The 14,592-nt window shown below is 46.1% G+C and overlaps 1 protein-coding gene across 4 annotated transcripts in view; it reads right to left on the bottom strand.

The window, feature by feature from the left end:
• The window catches only part of PATJ (PATJ crumbs cell polarity complex component), a 434,245-nt gene extending 433,230 nt beyond the window's left edge, over window positions 1–1,015 (bottom strand). For all 4 annotated transcript variants that reach the window (XM_033225088.1, XM_033225091.1, XM_033225090.1 and 1 more), the window contains exon 1: window positions 899–1,015. The gene's annotated coding sequence lies outside the window, so the exon portion shown is untranslated. The remainder of the gene's footprint in view (window positions 1–898) is intronic.
• Window positions 1,016–14,592: the final 13,577 nt, after the last annotated feature.

Genomic DNA, 14,592 nt, shown 5'->3' with positions numbered 1-14,592 from the left:
GAGAAATAAGGCCCTGAAAGGGGCACCCTCTAAATGGCAGAGGCAAGTCAGTAAACAACAAACTCGAATCCAAAGTGCAAGAGTCACTTGGAAATATGACAAAGTGCCAGGTTAAGGGGTGTTCACTTAATTCGGCCTGCGTACGGGACGACTGGGGCGCTTTAGAGGGTGGGAGTGATCTGAAAACGCTTTTCTGAGCTTGATTTAAAAGCAGGAATCCAAGAATTTCCCCTAAGGCTGGAAGCACTTTCCGACAGAACCTCCCCATCTACGCAGCAAGGCTGGCAGAGCCCAGGGCTTGACCGCTGGTTTGGGAACCTCCGCTACGGGACGCGGCCGAGCCCAAGTCGCCCACTCAGCCCGGCTCTGAGCACCCCCTCCTCTTTGTCCCCTCACCCCGTTCCCTCCTTCCACGGCCACCGATGGAGGGAAAGACTCCGCCCACCTCTGGGAGCGAAACATGGGCACCGATCTGGGCGCAAAATCGGATCCGTGCCACCCCCGAATACCAGTGGGCCGAGATTTGAGGCCTGAAAGGCCTGGGGAGGCGGGGCGGCGCCCCTCCCTGCCCGCGGCCTCGGCGAGCCCTGCGCAGCGGGGCGGGGACCACCGTGGGGTCACCCGGGCCCGACGCAGGAGGACGGCCCCCCCCGCCCCGCCTCCCAGGCCAGCGCGGGCGCACGCAGCAGGCGCCCCATCCCAGCCGTGGCCCCTCTGAGCGTCCCGCGGCGCCCTCCTCCTCCGGCTCCCACCCACTCCAGGCGGGCGGGCGGGGAGAGCGCGGACACAGGGCAGGCAGGCCCGGGAAGCCCGCGAGGGAGCTGCGCCTGGCCGGCTTCCAGGCTCGGGGAACCCCAGGGGCAAGTGCGCACCGCACAGCCGGGACCCCACGCTTTACCTGGTGCGCTGGAGGAGCAGGTGGGAGCCAGGGTCGGGCGGGCTCGGCGTCGGCCCTGCCTCACCTGGGCGGAAGTGAGAGGCCTAGGGTGGCCGCGCCTCACCTGGCAGGCCCTCCCCTCGCCCCGACTCTCCCCGCCCGGGGCGGGGCGCCGGGGTGGCGCGGGGGCGGGGGAGGGAGCCCGGGGCTGCGGGAGGCGGGCTCCAAGGAGGGAGGACGGTTGCCCTGGCTGTTTCTGTGCAGGTGAATTCCTGCAGGGCGCGGGATGGCCAAGGGCCTGGGAAAAGTGGGCTGTGGGAGCGCGGGAGCGGATGGGACCGCGCTTGGTGGGGACAGCCGGCACTGACGGGGAGGGAGATCCGGACAGACCGGTGTGGTTGGAGGCCTGCGTGGAGAGCGAGACCCAAGATCCAGGCAATTGGGGAGGATATCAATGAAAGCGTTGGGTCAATCCGCTTAACACCTTGCCTTTTTGCTCCTTTCCTTTCTTGTTCTCTCATCCCTCGTTTTCTATATCCGCTGACGCAAAATAAAATATTCTAAAACGTGTAAATGTGGGAGTCATTATTTTCTTCTCATTTAGTGGAAGGAAGAAATCCAGCAATATTTGCCTGCCGTATGCTGGGTGCTAGCTTATGCAATATCTCAATTACTCTCTGAAGAAACTAATGAGGAAACCGTGCACCAGGTAGGTTGACTGGCCCAAAGTTTGGAACACAGGCAAGGCATTTTGACTCTAAATACGGTGATGATTTCACTATACATTAATTTTCTTTTATTTGTGTATCACACCTTCGAGAAAAATATACCCCGATGGTATTCTTCCACTGCCTTTAGTAACTTTAGACTTTTGATGATAGAGGTTTTACTTGCCTGATACAGTCCACACATTAACGATAAAGAGAATCAATCTTCAGGTATCTTATTCATAGAGTACATACAGTAATTGTTAAACACTGTGATTGACTCTGGGAAGATGTGTAAAATGGTATCCTTGTCCCCAGGAAGATGAGGAATAGATACAAAACAACTACAACATAAAGACTTTTAGACCGGGCACGGTGGCTCACGCTTGTAATTCCAGTACTTTGGAAGGCCCAGGCGGGTGGATCACCTGAGGTCAGGAGTTCGAGACCAGCCTGACTAATACGATGAAACTCCATCTCTACTAAAAATACAAAAATTAGCCAGGCGTGGTGGATGCCTGTAGTCCCTCTACACAGAAGGCTAAGGCAGGAGAATCACTTGAACCCAGGAGGCAGAGGTTGCAGTGAGCCGAGATCCTGCCACTGCACTCCAGCCTGGGTGACAGAGAGAGACTGCAATGCAAAAACAACAACAAAAAAAATGAGCCTGGAGTGGTGCTGTGAACTTGTAGTCCCAGTTACTCTGTGGGGCTGAAGTCGGAGGATCACTTGAGCCCAGGGGTTCAAGACCAGCCTGGGCAACAGAGCAAGACTCTATCTCAAATAAATAAATAAATAAAATTAAGATCATGCACTTGGTGCTTTATAGTTTGCTTCCTTGTTTTAAAAGAAATGTAACACTTGTTAGGCATGGTAAGAAGACACACAATATCAGCATGGTTCCTGTTTTTTAGGAATTAACAGACTACTGAGGGAAATAATGTTAGGCAAATTACCAAATGGAAGCCAGACCTCAGAAAATGAAGAGATCTATTATGTTTTTTGAAAGCCTGGGTTAGAACTTAAACAGATCTTAACCAGAGTCAGATTAATTTAGGTAAAATGGAAAAGGAAAGGCTTTCCAAGTCAGAGGGGCAAAATAAAGAAAGTTGGAAATCAGGTGGGAAAAGGGAGAGGATCGAAAAACTACCTGTCAGGTACTAGGCTTATTACCTGGGTAATGAAATCTGTATATCAAACCCCCATGGCGCACAACTTGCCTATGTAACAAACCTGGTTTTGTTGTTGTTGTTTTGAGACAGAGTCTCGCTCTGTTGCCCAGGCTGGAGTGCAGTGGTGCAGTCTCAGCTCACTGCAACCTCTGCCTCCCTGTTCAAGCCATTCTCCTGCCTCAGCCTCCCGAGTAGCTGAGATTACAGGTGCCAGCCACCACACCCGGCTAATTGTTTGTATTTTTAGTAGACATGGGGTTTCATCACATTGGCCAGGCTGGTCTCAAACTCCTGACCTCGTGATCCAGCCGCCTCAGCCTCCCAAAGTGCTGGAATTACAGGCGTGAGCCACCACGCCTGGCCTACAAACCTGTGCATGTAGCCCTGAACCTATAATAAAAATTAAATAGGAAAAAAAAGAAAGGTGGAGACCAATTATCTCAAAGAATCACCTTGTAAATATTGGTCTCTTCTTTTTATTTTTATTTATTTATTTATTTTTAAAATTGAAATTGAATCTCACTATGTTACCTAGGCTGGTCTCAACCTCCTGAGCTCAAGCAATCCTCCTACCTAATATCCTTCTTGAAAAGCTGAGATTACAGGCACACACCACCACATCTGGCTATTGAACCTCTTCTTTATTTATTTATTTATTTACTGTAGAGAGAGGGTCTCACTATGTTGCCCAAGCTACTCTCAAACTCCTGGCCTCAAACCATCCTCCTGCCTCAGCCTCCCAAAGTGCTGGGATTACAGGCATGAGCCACCATGCCTGGCCTCTTCTTTATTTTTTATGTATTTATGTAATTAATTAATTTTTTTTTTTTGAGACAAGGTCTCACTCTGTCACCCAGGCTGGTGCACAGTGGTGCAATCATGGCAGCCTCAAATTCCTAGGCTCAAGCAATCCTCCCACTGCAGCCTCCTGAGTTGCTGGGACTACAGGCATGCACCATCATGCCTGGCTTGCTTGCTTATTTATTTATTTATTTATGTATTTATTTATTTATTTATTTGTTGAGATGGGGTCTTGCTGTTGTCCGCTCTGGCTGGAGTGCAACTGCAACCTCCGCCTCCCAGGTTCCAGCAATTCTCCTGCCTCAGCCTCCTGAGTAGCTGACATTACAGGCACCCGCCACCACACCCAGCTAATTTTTGTATTTTTAGTAGAAATGGGTTTCACCATGTTGGCCAGGCTAGTGTCAAACTCCTGACCTCAGGTGATCCACCCATCTCGGCCACCCAAAGTGCTGGGATAACAGGCATGAGCCACCACACCCAGCCTGCCTCTTCTTACTTTAATATTAAATGATGTTGTGAACATATTCCCCTTTTTTCAAAAAGTTTTGTAATTTTAAATTGACCATGAAACCAAGTCCAAACTCCTTTTCTTGCTATTCAAGGCCCTTTAAACTCTCCCCTTCTTGCTGACTCTTTTTTTTTTTTTTTTTTGAGACGGAGTCTCGCTGTGTCACCCAGGCTGGAGTGCTGTGGCCGGATCTCAGCTCACTGCAAGCTCCGCCTCCCGGGTTCACGCCATTCTCCTGCCTCAGCCTCCCAGGTAGCTGGGACTACAGGCGCCGCCACCTCGCCCGGCTAGTTTTTCTTGTAGTTTTTACTAGAGACGGGGTTTCACCGTGTTAGCCAGGATGGTCTCGATCTCCTGACCTCGCGATCCACCCGTCTCGGCCTCCCAAAGTGCTAGGATTACAGGCTTGAGCCACCGCGCCCGGCCTTTTTTTTTTTTTTTTTTTTTTTGAGACGAAGTCTCGCTCTTGTCCTCCAGGCTAGAGTGCGATGGCACGATCTCAGCTCACTGCAACCTCCGCCTCCCAGGTTCAAGTGATTCTCCTGCCTCAGCCTCCTGAGTAGCTGGGATTACAGGTGCCCGCCACCCCACCTGGTTAATTTTTGTATTTTTTAGTACAGACGGGGTTTCGCCATGTGGGCCAGGCTGGTCTAAGAATTCCTGACCTCAGGTAATCTGCCTGCCTTGGCCTCCTCAAAGTGCTGGGATTACAGGCGTGAACTACTGCACCCGGCCCCTTCTTGCTGACTCTTCAACCTAATCTGCACTTCACCTCTGGAGGATCTTACTCTGAGCAAATTTATCTATTCCATATCCATGGATCACCAATGGCTTTTCTATTGGTTTCTTACCCTCTTTCCCCTGCCTGGAATGTTCTGTAAGCCCTACCCTCCCTCTAGAGCTAGACTCAAGTCTCACCCCTTCTGAGAAGCTGCCTCCCTGACCACCCCAGGAAACATCATCTCTATCAGTTTTAACCTGATTTTCTCTACATTTCTGTGCTGTTAATTAATTTTACCTCACCAACCACCTGTCTTCCTTTGTGTTGTTAATTAACTAATTAATTTTTTCAGGCCAGGTGACTCACGACTGTAATCCCAGCACTTTGGGAGGCTGAGGCAGGTGGATCACCTGAGGTCAGGAGTTCGAGACCAGCCTGATCAACTTGGGGAAACCCCACTACAAATACAATAATTACCCAGGCGTGGTGGCACACACCTGTAGTCCCAGCTACTCAGGAGGCTGAGGCAGGAGAATCGCTTGAACCCAAGAGGCAGAGGTTGCAGTGAGCTGAGATCTCACCATTGCACTCCTGCCTCGACGACAGAGCAAGACTCCAACTCAAATAAAAAAATAAAAATAATAAAAAAATGGAGACAGGGTCCCACTCTGTTGTCCATGCTGGAGAGCAGTGGTGAGATTGTAGCTAACTGCAGCTTTGAACTCCTGGGCCCAAGCCATCCCCCCATGTTAGTCTCCTGAGAAGCTGGGACTAAAAACATGCACCACCATGCCCAGCTAATTTTTTAAAATTTTTTATATTTAGAGACAAGGCTTCTCTATGTTGTCCAGGCTGGTCTCAAACTCCTGGGCTCAAGGGCTCCCAAAGTGCCTTGGCCTCCCAAAGTGCTGGGATTACAGGTGTGAGCCACTATGCTTGGTCTCTTAATTTAATGTGAACTTTTTTTTTTGGCTCTCACTTGGAATTTAAATTTTTAAAAATTTATCCAATAAATTTTTAAACAAGGTTTAGCTGTACCAGAAAACATTTATCTCTGAGAATCCTCAAGAGTGACTTTTTTTGGCCAAGCACGGTGGCTCACGCCTGTAATCCCAACACTTTGGGAGGCTAAGGCGGGCAGATCACAAGGTCAGGAGTTCGAGACCAGCCTGACCAACATGGCAAAACCCTGTCTCTACTCAAAATACAAAAATTTGCAGAGCGTAGTGGCACACATCAGTAATCCCAGCTACTCAGGAGGCTGAGGCAGGAGAATCGCTTGAACCCAGGAGGCAGAGGTTGCAGGGAGCCAAGATCATACCACTGCACTCCAGCCTGGGTGACACAGTGAGACTCCATCTCAAAAAAAAAAAAAAAAAAACCAACAACAACAACAACAAAAAACAGTGTCTTAAAAAAAAAAAAGATAGAGATGCGGTCTCACTATGTTGCCCAGACTTGAACTGCTGGGCTCAAGTGATCCTCCAACCTCAGCCTCTCAAAGTGCTGAGATTACAGGTGTGAGACACCATGCCCAGCCCAAGATTGTCTTAGTCATAGAATGATGAAGAAAGATGAATTTTTAAAAGTACAAGCTCTTGTCAACCTAAAACTACAACAGAGAGAGATAATCCAAAGACAATGAATTTGTCAACTAAAGAAAAAATCAAGATTTTAAAGAATTAAAGTTTGTTTTATTCAGAAGTCTTGGGGAGTGGGACACAGTGGCTCATGCCTGAAATCCGAGGCCTTTGGGAGGTCAAAGCAGGAAGATTGCTTGAGGCCAGGAGTTTGAGATCAGCCTGGGCAACATATTGAGACCCGCCTGGGCAACATATCAAGACCCTGTCTCTACAAAAAATGGATTAAAAAAAAAGAAAAGCCCAGTTTCATGGTGCATGCTTATAGTTCCAGCTACTCAGGAGGATCCCTTGAGCCCAGGAGTTGGAGGCTGCAGCAAGCTGTGGTTGCCATTACACACCACAGCATGGGGGACAGAGTGAGACCCTATCTCTACTTGTCTTTAAAAAAATAAAGTTATAAAATTTTGGCCGGGTGCGGTGGCTCACACCTGTAATCCCAGTGCTTTGGGAGGCCGAGGCAGGTAGATCAACAGAGGTCAGGTGTTCAAGACCAGCCTGGCCAACATGGCGAAACCCCGTCTCTACTGAAAAAAATACATATACAAAAATTAGTCAGACGTGTTAGCGGGCGCCTATAATCCCAGCTACTCAGGAGGCTGAGGCAAGAGAATTGCTTGAACCTGGGAGGAGGAGGTTGTTGCAGTGAGCTAGATCATGCCACTATACTCCAGCCTGGGTGATACAGACTCTGTCTCAAAAAAACAAAACAAAAACAGTTATATTGAGGATTGCAGACGGAGGCCTACAGAAGAGCAGCAACAGTCCCTCTGAGAGGTGCTGTCAGACTGGTCTGACACAGTATTATAACCCACTGCTTACATACAGGTGGAGGAGGTTCAGTACATGCAAAACCACATCAAAGTTACTCAGAAGTTACATTAAAGCAGAATCACACCAAGGTTTGAGTGTAAAAATACATCTAGTTATAGATAACGGAGGCATAACCACTAACCCCATCAGATGTGGTCTTATGTGTAAGAAAAGAAAAGACAAGAAAAGACAAGGGTCATTTATCCTTTTTTTTTTTTTTTTTTTTGAGATGGACTCTCGCTGTCGCCCAGGCTGGAGTGCAGTGGCGCGATCTTGGCTCACTGCAACCTCTGCCTCCCTGGTTCAAGCAAATTCTCGTACCTCAGCCTCCTGAGTAGCTGGGATTACAGGCACACACCAAAATGCCCAGCTATTTTTTTTTTTTCTATTTTTAGTAAAGGCAGGGTTTCACCATGTTGGCCAGGCTGGTCTTGAACTCCTGACCTCAAATGATCCACCCGCCTCAGCATCCCAAATTGGTGGGATTATGGCACGAGCCACCACGCCCCGTGGGTCATTTATCTTTTAAGGAATATAGTGACTCAGACAAGAGATGTGGCGGGCCGTGTGCTCTATCCTGTTTTGTCTTCAAAGCGTTTTTCCAAAGAGCTGTAGTCATCACAGAATCAGGGCTTTATGAAATTATGCTGGCAGGCAGAAATAAGCAACTATGACTTCTTACATTTGCTACTTGGTCTCACAAAGTTATTTAGGAAAAAGCAGAAACATTGCAATGGGAAATGTGTGTGCCATGGCAACCACGTGCACATTTGGGGAGGTTGAGGTAAGGGGAAGCTTTTAAAGGCAAAAGAAGTACAGAAGGACAAGTAAGTTGTTTTGAAACAAAGGCAACATTGTTTACCGAGGCTTATTTCAAGTCACTTCTTTTGTTTGTTTGTTTGAGATGGAGTCTTGCTCTGTCGTCCAGGCTGGGGTGCAGTGGAGTGATCTCAGCTCACTGCAATGTCTGCCCCCTGGGTTCCAGCGATTCTCCTGCCTCAGCCACCCAAGTAGCTGGGTTACAGGTGCCCACCACCATGCTCAGCTAATTTTTGTATTTTTAGTAGAGACGGGGTTTTGCCATGTTGGCCAGGCTGGTCTCAAACTCCTGACCTCAGGTGATCCACCCACCTCGGCCTCCCAGAGTGCTAGGATTACAGGCCTAAGCCACTTCTTTAGGAGAAACAGTGTATGGGGCAAGTGTTATATTTCTGGCTAACTGTCCTTATGCTTCATGTAGCCCTTGGCAGAAGTTCTTGTTACAGGCATATAAAACGGTATCAGAGAGAGTCTTTTTTGTAATAATTTTTTTTTTTTTTTTTTTTTAGACAGGGTTTTACTCCCATAGCCCAGGCTGGAGTGCAATGGCATGATCTTGGCTCACTGCAACCTTGGCTTCCTGGGCTCAAGTGATTCTCCAGGCATGTGCCACCGCACTCAGCTGCTAACTTCATCTTTATATTTTTTATTCTCTGAAACCAGAAGATATGAACTTGCCTCTTGACTCCTTCATTTCCTAAAATAAAACCTTGCCAAGTTACTTAACCTTTCTCATTCTCATTAGTGAAACTGCAGTGCTCACTTCATATGGTAGTTTTGAAGGTTAAATGAAGGAATACATGTATTGCACATATCTGGCACAGAGAAAGTGCTTAATAAGGCCGGGTGCAGTGGCTTATGCCTGAAATTCCAGAACTTTGGGAGACCGAGACGAGTGGATCGCCTGAGTTCAGGAGTTTGAGACCCGCCTGGCCGACATGGTGAAACCCTGTCTCTACTAAAAATACAAAAATTAGCTGGGCATGGTAGAGGGCGCCTGTAATCCCAACTATTTAGGAGGCTGGGGCAGGAGGATCGCTTCAACCTGGGAGGCGGAGGTGACCGCACCATTGCACTCCAGCCAGGGTGACAAGAACGAAACTCCATCTCAAAAAAAAAAAAAAAAAAGAAAGTACTCAATAAATGAAGTAGCACATACATGGGAACAAGTATGACAGACACTGGTGACCACAAAGAGAAAGCCAAAACTAGTAGTACGTAAAGTGAGGCCACAGCAGATGGGCGACTTGAAAACATCACGAAGAACTTTAGGTTATAAGAGTTTATCTTTCATCTCTAAGAAATTAAAGAACCACTAACATTTTTTGAATAGGATTTTGAATACAATTTTGAAGATGGTATAGGAGTTTCAGCTACTCAGAAGGCTGAGGCAGGAGGATTACTTGAGCACAGGAGCTCAAGGCCACAGTGAGCTGCATTGGTGTCACTGTACTTCAGCCTGGGTGAGAGAGCAACACACTGTTTCAATAAAAAATTTAAAAATATTAAAAAGGTACACGTTATTTAAAAAAATAAAATATTAATCTGGAAGAAGTGTGCAAAACGGATTGACAAAGTTGGGGAAAGGGCCTGGAATAAAATAGAGGAACTAAGAGGTCACTATAGCAAGGTACAGAGGAAATGATGAATGCCTGAAAGAGAGTGAAAAGTGTGTGATTAAATAAAAGAAGGAACACTTACAGATATCAGTTGCTTATGATTAAAGGTATTAAAGGAGAGCGAGGGGGAAACTGAAGGGTAAAAATGATTCCAAGTTTTGAACCTGACAAAAGGGATATTGGTTGTGAAATTGAGAAAAGCCAATTTATTTTGTTTTGTCCTGTTTTTTTTTCTTTTTTTTTTTTGAGAAGCAGGACTTTGATAAGTCAGTTTTAGGTCCTCTATTTGACATTCAAGATAAAATGTACTTGGCGGCCGGGCGCGGTGGCTCAAGCCTGTAATCCCAGTACTTTGGGAGGCCGAGACGGGCGGATCACGAGGTCAGGAGATCGAGACCATCCTGGCTAACACCGTGAAACCCCGTCTCTACTAAAAAAATACAAAAAAATTAGCCGGGCGAGATGGCGGGCGCCTGTAGTCCCAGCTACTCGGGAGGCTGAGGCGAGAGAATGGCGTAAACCCGGGAGGCGGAGCTTGCAGTGAGCTGAGATCCGGCCACTGCACTCCAGCCTGGGCGACAGAGCGAGACTCCGTCTCAACAACAACAACAACAAAAAAAATGTACTTGGCATATAAAAGTAGGCCTTATTAAGTGGTGAATCACAGTTAATTTAATTTTTGATGGTAGGCAGTTAGATTAGTGCACCGAAGGGAGGACACAATCACAAATACCGGGGAGTCAACAGCATGGATAGAGTCAAATTTCAAATGTTGTGAAGAAGGGTATAATAAAGATCTAGCAGAGCCCTAAACTTACGAATTTATCACCAGAGAAAAAGATCACAGCCACAGCACATCAAGCACATCACAGTCAAATAAAAAAGAAAGGTTTGGCCAGGTGTGGTGGCTCACGCCTATAATCCCAGCACTTTGGGAGGCCGAGGCGGGTGGATCAGGAGGTCAGGAGTTCAAGACCAACCTGGCCAAGATGCTGAAACTCCATCTCTACTAAAAATACAAAAAAAAAAAAAAAATTCGCCGGGCGTGGTGGCAGGCACCCATAATCCCAGCTACTCAGGAAGCTGAGGCAGGAGAATCACTTGAACTCAGAGGGTGGAGGTTGCAGTGAGCCGAGATCATGCCACTGCACTCCAGCCTGGGTGACAGAGTGAGACTCTATCTCAAAAAAAAAAAAAAAATTAGCTGGGCCTGGTGGTGGGTGCCTGTAATCTTAGCTACTCGGGAGGCTGAGGCAGGGAGAATTGCTTGAACCCAGCAGGTGGAGGTTGCAGTGAGCCAATATTGCACCACTGCACTCCAGCCTAGGTGACAGTGTAAGACTCTGTCTCAAAAAAACAAAAACAAAAAAAACAAAAAAACACAAAAAACTATTTGAGAGGAAGAATCTTCTACTTAATGTTTCTGTCCTAACTGTGCAAACAGAAGTTAGGCTGGTTCCCTCAGAAAGTTTTGCTACAGTGCAGAACTATCTGTTAATGTAATCAGTTGCATGTGAAAACCTTAGGAATGAAAAGATCCAATGTATAGAGATCCAAGATGAGAGCCCTTGAATCCCACAGGAAGCTACACTTCAGGCTTCACTTGTAATCCTTTTTCCTTATGTTTCTGCACAACAGTTTCCACCTTGGTTTGTACTATTTATGTCCTTTGCTTTCTATACAATTCTATAGAATTTTTATGTGACAAAGAAATTAGGCATTGTAAAGATTGAGATTTAAGTTCTTACTAAATTTAGACAATGCATTGATCATGTGATCAGAGACTGTGTTTGCAAAGAAATAAAGTAATATATTTTACTAAGCCATGAGACATCTAATTTTGTCATAATCTCAATAAACTCAAACTAGAAAGTTGCATCCTTTAACCTCCCAACTTTCTTTTTTTTTTTTTTTTTTTTTGAGGCGGAGTCTCGCTCTGTCGCCCGGACTGGAGTGCAGTGGCCAGATCTCAGCTCACTGCAAGCTCCGCCTCCTGGGTTTCCGCCATTCTCCTGCCTCAGCCTCCCAAGTAGCTGGGACTACAGGCGCCCGCCACCTCGCCCGGCTAGTTTTTGTATTTTTAGTAGAGACGGGGTTTCACCGTATTAGCCAGGATGGTCTCGATCTCCTGACCTCGTGATCCGCCCGTCTCGGCCTCCCAAAGTGCTGGGATTACAGGCTTGAGCCACCGCGCCCGGCCCAACTTTCTTTATATTGTATTTTAAAAATCAGCGCTGGGTAAGGTGGCTCATGCCTGTAATCCTAGTACTTTGAGACGCGGAGGCAGGAGGATTGCTTGAACCCAGGAGGTTGAGACCAACCTGGGCAACATAGAGAGACCTCGTCTCTACAAAAAGTGAAAAATTAGCCAAGCGTGGTGACACAGGCCTGTGGTCCCAGCTACTCAGGAGGCTTAGGCGGAGGATGGCTTGAGCCTGGGAGATCAAGGCTGCAGTGAGCTATGATGGTGCCACTGCACTTCAGCCTGGGTGATAGAGTGAGACCTTGTCTCAAATTTAAAAAACAAAAATCAAACCAGAACATTTTAATTTTAAAAAATTTTAAATAATTTCTTTTTTTCCCCACCATTCTAGGCTCTACAAACTAGAATATTCTTTTTTTTTTTTTTATCTTACAATTTCATTGCATGCTTTTATTTTTATTGTCATTTACTAACTGGTAAATGAATTCATCTCTTCATTTTTATACTTTCTGTGTCATTTTTTACTGAATATGCCTTTTGTAAATATCATATAGCAAATTTTATGTAGTCAACAAATATTTAAAGAGTACTCACTATATTATCAATCACATTTTTGTTTGTTTGTTTGTTTTTGAGACAGAGTCTCGCTCTGTCACCCAGGCCAGAGTGCAGTGGCGCAAACTCAGCTCACTGCAACCTCCGCCTCCCGGGTTCAAGTGTCAATCACATTTTTAAAAATTATTATACTTTAAGTTCTGGGATATATGTGCAGAACGTGCAGGCTTGTTACATAGGTATACACATGCCATGGTGTTTTGCTGTACCCATCAACCCATCATCTACATTAAGTATTTCTCCTAATGCTATCCCTCCCCTAACCCCACCCCCTGACGGCCCTGGTGTGTGATGTTCCCCTCCCTGTGTCCATGTGTTCTCAGTGTTCAACTCCCATTTATGAGTGAGAACATGCAGTGTTTGGTTTTCTGTTCCTGTATTAGTTTGCTGAGAACGATGGTTTCCAGCTTCATCCATGTCCCTGCAAAGGACATGAACTCATCCTTTTTTATGGCTGCATAGTATTCCATGGTGTATATGTGTCACATTTCCTTCATCCAGTGTATCATTGATGGGCATTTGGGTTGGTTCCAAGTATTTGCTATTGTGAACAGTACCATAATAAACATGTGTGCATGTGTATTTACAGTAGAATGATTTATAATCCTTTGGGTATATACCAGTAATGGGATTGCTGGGTCAAATAGTTTTTCTGGTTCTAGATCCTTGAGGAATCGCCACACTGTCTTCCACAATGGTTGAACTAATTTACACTCCCACCAACAGTGTAAAAGTGTTCCTATTTCTCCATATCCTCTCTAGCATCTCTTTCCTGACTTTTTAATGATTGCCATTCTAACTGGTGTGAGATGGTATTTCACTGTGGTTTTGATTTGCATTTCTTTAATGACCAGTGATGATGAGTTTTTTTTTCATGTGTTTGTTGGCCACATAAATGTCTTCTTTTAAGAAGTGTCTGTCCATATTCTTGGCCCACTTTTTGATGGGGTTGTTTGGTTTTTTCCTTGTAAATTTGTTTAAGTTCTTCGTAGATTCCAAACCAGAACATTCTAAAAGCATCAAAATGGTAGTCAAAATGCAAAGTTACTGTCTTGTATTACCAGCTAATATGTGTAACAGACATTCTGATCCTTAGTCTTGGACTTCTTAAACAAAAATCATGGGAGGCCATTGTTTGAAACTGAGTTCCTGCACTAGGCCCCCAAATACCAGATCAAACCAAAATGGACTCACTCATGCTAAATGCCACATGCTCAACTGAAGGTTTAAGGAAGCAGATAGGTCCCCAAACAGACCAATTTTTCCTGAAAGCAGGAGATTCCAGTCTACATGAGTCTCCATAATAAGAAAGTCCCCTCTGCTTTAACCTTTAAAAAAAACCCCTACAAACCCCTTCTTTTTCTTTTTTCTCCTCCTCCTCTTCCTCCTCCTCCCCCTCTTTTTTTGGAGACAGGGTCTTGCGCTGTTGCCCAGCCTGGAGTGCAGTGGCACAATCATGGCTCACTGCAGCCTTGAACTCCTGGGCTCATGTGATTTTCCAGGCTCAGCCTCCTGAGTAGCTAGGACTAGAGGCATGCCTAGGCAATTTTTTGCTTTTTGTAGAGATGGAGTCTATGTTGTCCAGGCTAGTCTTCGAACTCAAACTCCTGGACTCAAGTGATCCTTCCACATTGGCCTCCCAAAGTGTTGGGGAGCCACCACGCCCGGCCTCCAACCACAAATTTTTCTGTTGCTGTTTCTCTGTTCCCACCTTACAAAACCCACTGTTTTACTATTGTCCAGTGCAAGTTTTCTTTCTAGTGTATAGAATGAAGGCTGCCCCACTTCTTGAATTGTGACTAAAAGTTAATTAGATATATAACTGAATTTGTTGTAATTTTGCCTTTGACAGGTTTTTTTTTTTTTTTTTTGAGACAGATTCACTCTTGTTGCCCAGGCTGGAGTGCAATGGCGCCATCTTGGCTCACTGCAACCTCCACCTACAGGGTTCAAGTAATTCTCCTGCCTCAGCCTCCTGAGTAGCTGGGACTACAGGTGCATGCCACCATGCCCAGCTCATTTTTGAATTTTTAGTAGAGACGGGGTTTCTACATGTTGCTCAGGCTGGTCTCTTTCCTGACCTCAGGTGGTCCG

Source organism: Trachypithecus francoisi, unplaced genomic scaffold, assembly GCF_009764315.1.
Source record: "Trachypithecus francoisi isolate TF-2019V2 unplaced genomic scaffold, Tfra_2.0 Lachesis_group12, whole genome shotgun sequence".
In the NCBI taxonomy this organism is placed as follows: Eukaryota; Metazoa; Chordata; class Mammalia; order Primates; family Cercopithecidae; genus Trachypithecus; species Trachypithecus francoisi.
Note: the sequence above shows the minus strand (reverse complement) of the source record. Positions and strands in the feature narration are given on the sequence as shown.